This window comes from Mus pahari, chromosome 11, assembly GCF_900095145.1.
Source record: "Mus pahari chromosome 11, PAHARI_EIJ_v1.1, whole genome shotgun sequence".
NCBI classification, from domain to species: Eukaryota; Metazoa; Chordata; class Mammalia; order Rodentia; family Muridae; genus Mus; species Mus pahari.
In genome coordinates this window covers 61,962,392-61,969,131 of record NC_034600.1, presented here as the reverse complement: position 1 = coordinate 61,969,131, position 6,740 = coordinate 61,962,392, and positions in this window count along the sequence as shown.

Below are 6,740 nucleotides of genomic sequence, written 5' to 3'. Positions count from 1 at the left end.
GTTCTCTAGGCAAATGCCTTTTCCATCCTGCTGATGGCAATGGTGAGGAAAGAGACAGTCCGTGTTTCTGAACTGTTTATTGACTGTTCATGGTAGAAAATGGATGCGAATTGCATAAATTCATTGTTTTTAATAGCTGGGTAGATGGATCTGGAGGATATCACCTTGAGTGAGGTAACCCAATCACAAAAGAACACACATAATATGCACACACACATAAGTGGATAAAGACCAGAAGTTTAGAATCCTCTTTAGAAGGGTGGACAAAATATCCATGGAAGGAGTTACAGAGAAAAAGTTCAGAGCAGAGCCTGAAGGAATGACCATCCAGAAACTGTCCCACTTGGGGATCCATCCCATAAACAACCACCAAACCCAGACACTAGGCAGGGTTTGCTGACAGGAGCTTGCTGACAGGAGCTTGATATAACTGTCTCCTGGGAGGCTCTGCCAGTGCCTGACAAATACNNAAGTGGATGCTCACAGTCATCCATTGGATGTAGCACAAGGTCCCCAATGAACGAGCTAGAGAAAGTACCCAGGGAGCTGAAGGGGTCTGAAGCCCCATAGGAGGAACATCAATATGAAGTAACCAGTACCCCCAGAGCTCCTTGGAACTATACCATTAATCAAAGAAAACACATGGTGGAACTTGTGACTCTAGCTGTATTTGTAGCAGAGGATGGCTTTAGTAGGTCATCAATGGGAGGAGATGTCCTTGGTCCTGTGAAGGCTCTATTCCCCAGTATAGGGGAATGCCAGGACCACAAATGGAAGTGGGTAGGTTAGGAAGCAGGGGGAGTCGGGAGGAGATATGGTATTTTCAGAGGGGGAACTAGGAAGTAGGATAACATTTGAAATGTAAATAAAGAAAATATCTAATAAAAAGAAAGAAAATGGATGCATACATTACCATACCATACCACACCAACTTCTCAGAGTGGACCTGAGATTAAATACCCTTTGCATGGATGAATGTTATGGAAGGGAAGTTTATTAGCAAAAACCTTGGAGCTTTTAGGTATCTCATTAGGATGGAGAACTCTATTTTGGGCTATTTTACTGAAGAGGGGAGAGTGGCACATGTTCCAGGCCAGGAATCTTGAGTGGGAATTCGTAAGTCTCAGGTACGCGCCCACCAAGTCTCAGAGTCTCAACCTTCTCTACCCACCAAGCTTCCTGGCATGGTTTTACTGTCCCACAATAGACCTTGAAAAAAATAATACTCACCTTCATATGAAAAAAATAAAAAATTCAGGATTCCAACAATCCCGCACAACAAGAGAGTGTATAGAGGTATCCCCAGCCCTGCTTTCCTGCTGTACTACAAACAATAGAAATGAAAACTATATGGAATTAGAATAAAAACAGACCCTTTTATCAATGGACCCAAAATGAAGACCCAGAAGTCTACCCATACATCAATGGACACTTGAGTTTTGACAAAGAAACCAAAACTATACAATGAAAATAACCAGTATCCCCAGAGCTTGTGTCTCTAGCTGCATATGTAGCAAAAGAAAGCCTAGTCAGCCCTCATTGGGAGGAGAGGCCCTTGGTCTTGCAAGGATTGTATGCACCAGTACAGGGGAATGCCAGGGCCAGGAAGTAGGAATAGGTGGTTTGGGGTGCAGGGCAGGGGGGGGGGGTATAGGGGACTTTCGGGATAGCATTTGAAATGTAAATGAAGAAAATATCTAATAAAAATTTGTTTAAAAAAAGAGAAAGGATCTTCAATGAGTGGTGTTGGATTAACTGGATGTATGCATGTAGAAGAATGCAAATAGACCCATATCTGTCTCCCTGCACAAAACTGAAGTACAAGTACATCAAATACATAACCATAAACCTGCATACAATAAATCTGACAGAAAAGAACATGGGGAATTAACTTGAAAGTATTGTCACAGGAGACCATTTCCTGAAAAAAATGACAACAGCAGCTCAGACATGATGATCTTCAATTAATAAATGACTCTGGGCTTGTAAAGTATGTTCATAGTGTAAGAGGCTATTGAGATTTCTAAAACTACAGCATATTCAAGGCAAAGAAGAAGACTGAGACAGCAAAGGCCACCATCTGATTTTACAATCTTTCCCCCACCATCACAAAAACAAAATACAAACACACCCCTTCACTTAAAAGTCACATACTGCACAACACTCAAATAAGAACACACACACACACACACACACACACACACACACACACCTGCACAGTTTTATAGTTCTTCAAGTTTTATGGTAGAGGGATTTTAAACCAGCAACATGGCTGCTATGATAATGCATCACCACCCAACAACCTTCTAGTTATGTGTAATCTGGCTAGAATAATGACATACCTTTCATCTCAGGAGATAGAGGCCAGTAGATTTCTGAGTTCAAAGTCATCCTGGTATACAGAAAGTTTCAGGTAAAGAAAAACTTAGGTCCAGACATGGTAGTCCATGTCTTTAATCCTAACACTCAGGAGACAGAGGCATGTAGATCCCCTAGTTCTCAGTCAGTCAGTTGAGTAAGCAACTTGAGAGGCAGTGAGGTGCTCTGGGTTTCATGGCAGTTCAGTGTGAAGAGGGAGGAGGCAGTTTTGCCCAGACAGTTTTACAGAGAGCGGTTGCAGGTAAAGACAGAATGAAGCAGAGACTAAGAAGGAGCCAGACGGTTAAAACAGATCGACAGATTTAGTTAGAGGTCAAACAAAGCAATTCTATCAGAAGCTGAGATAAGTCAGTTTGAATCAGTCAGCTCCAGCTCCGATGGAGTTTGGACCAAAACACCTGATTTGAGCCAGCCAGCTAGAGCTCAGAAAGAACAAGAAAGAGTGAGTTTATTCAGGAGCAAGCCTCTGAGATGCCAAGCCAACAGGCAAATAAAAAGTATTTTTACATTCTATAATCCTGTTCCATTATTATTTTTAATACTTAAATACTCAAATAAATAAAACAAACAATCACGAAACAATCCTTTATGTATTTTCATATACCTTTAATATTATTGTTTTCTTCTGTTTTACCACATCATAGCACAAGGTCTGTCTACGTATATTTAAAACTAGTCTGAAATATTCTTCTAAAAGTTTACCACTGATCATAATATACTCTACTTTAGTTGAGTCCATTAATATATCGGTATATTTTCAAAAGCTTTACATAACTATCTTTACTCCTGGTTAATGCCTGTTTATATTCTTTCTCCCACAAATCTCCTTGAGTTGTTGAGACTTATTCTCACATGTATTCATTTCCAATTCTAGTCTCAAAATATGATGTGTGCATTTGATGTCAAACTTCTGTTCAAACACTCATTAACAAAACCCTCTCAACCCTCACATTCCTTAATTAAATTAAAGCATACAGATCTTTTTTCTGCTTCTCACAATCAGTGATTCAGGAACTATTCCTTCCCGAAGTGTCTCTCAGGGTGTGCCTTTTCAACTGTCTTTTTTTCCTATCGGGTTTGCTCTCCTCTACTCCCAAAGAAGCTGGGTAGATTCTCCATTGCCTTTTCTCTTTCTCTTCATCACTGCCTACTTCAGGCCTGTGAGAGTGATTTAACTGTTGGAAACGAGCTTGCCACATTGTATGTGTAGATAGCTCTGTGCAGGCTGGCCTGGATTTTAGATGTTAGCTAGACAACAACCCAGGGGAGGCAAAACATTAAGCAGCATTTCTCTGCTGTCTCCCTATCAGTTCTTGTCACAGAATTCCTGCTTTGAGATTCTGCTTTGACTTTCCTTGCTATTACTATAACCTGTGTGTTAAAGAAAACAAAAAACAAAAAACGAAACACCATTTCTCCTCAAACTGGTTATAGTTAGTGTCTTATCATAACAACAGAGAAGCAAAATAGGACAATATCTACTAAATGTAGTCTTTTATTCAGTAGAAGATATGTGCCTACAAAATTAATAGTATATACTTACAAATGATTTGTCAAAGGTGAAATACTCTACTAAATCCTATGGGAACTTTCTTTTGTAGGAAATTATATTTGAGACTTGTCTTTTCAAACTAAATGTCCACCCAACTTATAACCAAGTTGATACTATTCTGTGTGATCATTTGTAACTATATGCTTATTCTGCTTTCTTACATTTACTCAAGCTGCTCAGAGTTAACTGACTTCTAAGGAAAAATTATCGTGATCAATCTTACTATATATTGGAATTCCAATGTTATTAATTCCTACATGTTCAGCCTCAACACCACCTAGATTCATAGTTGTCTTTGTGACCCAAATTCATGCCCTACTCTCAGCAGTGTGTACGTGTGTGTGTGTGTGTGTGTGTGTGTGTGTCTGTCTGTCTGTCTGTCTGTCTGTCATTCTGTGTGTCTGTCTGCATTTCTGTGTGTCTGTCTGTCTGCCTTTCTGTCTGCATGATATATTCACTGTGCCTAAAACCAACCATTCATTGGAAACAGTAAGATGTTTAAAGCAATGTAGTTCCCTCACTGCAATACCACAAAATATGTTGGAAATGACATGTACTTTATGATTATAGAGTGATAATATCCAGTCATAGCTTCTTAGGCTGTTCCAAGTCAGTAAAACCAAACAAAAAGGAACAAAGCTACCAACAAAAATACCCAAATTCTTCCTAATGGACTCCTGTAACAGAATGACAATGACAATCGTTCCTCATTTCTTATTGTTACCATATCTACTGTGTTGTTCATATATAAAGAGAATGGCTTCTATTTAGTACTACTTTAGGTGAGACTCTTCTAGATAAGACCAAGAAGAGGGATGAAACACCTCTGAATAAAAACGACTCACTCTTAGATTAAAGATTTCAATGGTTAGAATTACTTCTTTTATCCAGCATTTCTGAAAATATATTTTATATATTAATTTATTTAACAAAATGAGTTACTTTTTAAATTACAAACTGATACTTGAGAAAAGATAATGTTTGGACAAACATCACATAACTCAACACAAATTACAGTGTAAGAAACAATACAAAAATGTTTTTTTCTGGAACATGTGGTACCTTTGTATTGTTCACTGAGATCATTCTGTTTTGTTTTTATATTAAATGCCAAATTCAGCTAACAAAAATGCTAAGCATTTTCATTTATTTTAATGTTCCTAGAGAAAGTTAGTGTCCTAAAGCATAAATAATTCTGTCTATAAACTGGCTACTTTAATACTTTAGGTATTTATATCTCCTTCATGAAGTTTTAGCAGATATGCTAATCTGAAGCTCAGCTATGCAGTGCATTTTATAACCTGATATATTTGGCTTTTTATTAAAATGTAGAGTTTAAGTCATGCATTGTTTTATTGTAGCAATAAAACATCATAATCTTTGATCAGATGACTGCACATATAACCTATTGAAAATCCCAAAATATGCAAGAGAAACAAGCTTATAAGCCAAGACAATAAAATACTTTAAATCGGATGCAAAATAAAAAATAAAAAAAATCAAGGTTTGTGAGAACAGAAGCCACATGAAAATCATTTAAATAATAACAATTTATCTTTTTCTAAATCATCTTGAAGTTGAAGATCAAAGAAAGAATATAAGTAAAAGATATATACATATACATATTTTTCTATACATATATAGATAAAGGCAATAATTTTATAGATATAGGTAATAATTGGGATCTGGTCAAAGACAGATATAGACAGGTATAACCTGGTATAGACATGCTCTTCTTATCTTAAATTAGAAAGAATGATCTCTGTTGCAACCATCTCAATAATGAGAATTTTGTTTGTTTTTCTTTCCTTTGAAGAAGGTATTTCATTTAAACTAATGGAACTTTTATTGTTTAAGCAGGTATTTTGAGTTTTGGAATTCCATAACATTTTATTGAGCTTATTTCAAGAACCTTTGTGTTGTACTCTTCCACGGGGATTTGTATTTACTACGTTGTTGACAATTTTTACTTCAAGGAAATTATCATGACTTTTTTAATATCTTTCTAGTGTGGACATGTTTAGAAATTTTATAACAGGTCTTATTAAATTCAGTTGTAGTATTATCTTTCTTTCCCTGAAAATTGCTACAACAAAATTGTGCTTATTATAAATACAAACTCAGCTAAATAACATTCACATGTTCCTATGATGTAACAAGAAACTATTGTGTAAATTATGATTTTTAACATCCACCAAACACTTAGAAGTTAATAGTAGATTATTAAAATATATCAAACTAAGGTTTATGACTGGAAAATAATTTTATCTAATAAACATTTTAACCTAAATCATTCTTCATAATAGGATAGTACCAAGAGTAATAACCTTGGCCTTGATGTACATTCTTCAACAGTCATTTTGTAGAAAAAAATGTTGTTTTAATATAGAAATATTGTTAAGGGTATTCATTGAAATTATGATATAATGGATAATGCAAAATATAGGTAATTAATTTTTTTGAGAAAAACTTTCTTGGATTATCTTACAGTTGCTTTCTTATGCCATCTGTATATATATTTTGAGAAAAAAACTTTAAGGATAGTGACAGTTTGAAGAAATACCACTGGACATTACTAATTTTATAGGCTTCCTCTGAAAATATGCTACAGATGATCAAACTGGTAAGTTCTCCCAGAAATTAAAAATAGTTCAGCATCTGCATTTAAATTATATAGATAGATAGATAGATAGATAGATAGATAGATAGATATATAGATATAGATATAGATATAGATATAGATATAGATATAGATATAGATATAGATATAGATATAGATATAGATATAGATATAGATATAGATATAGAT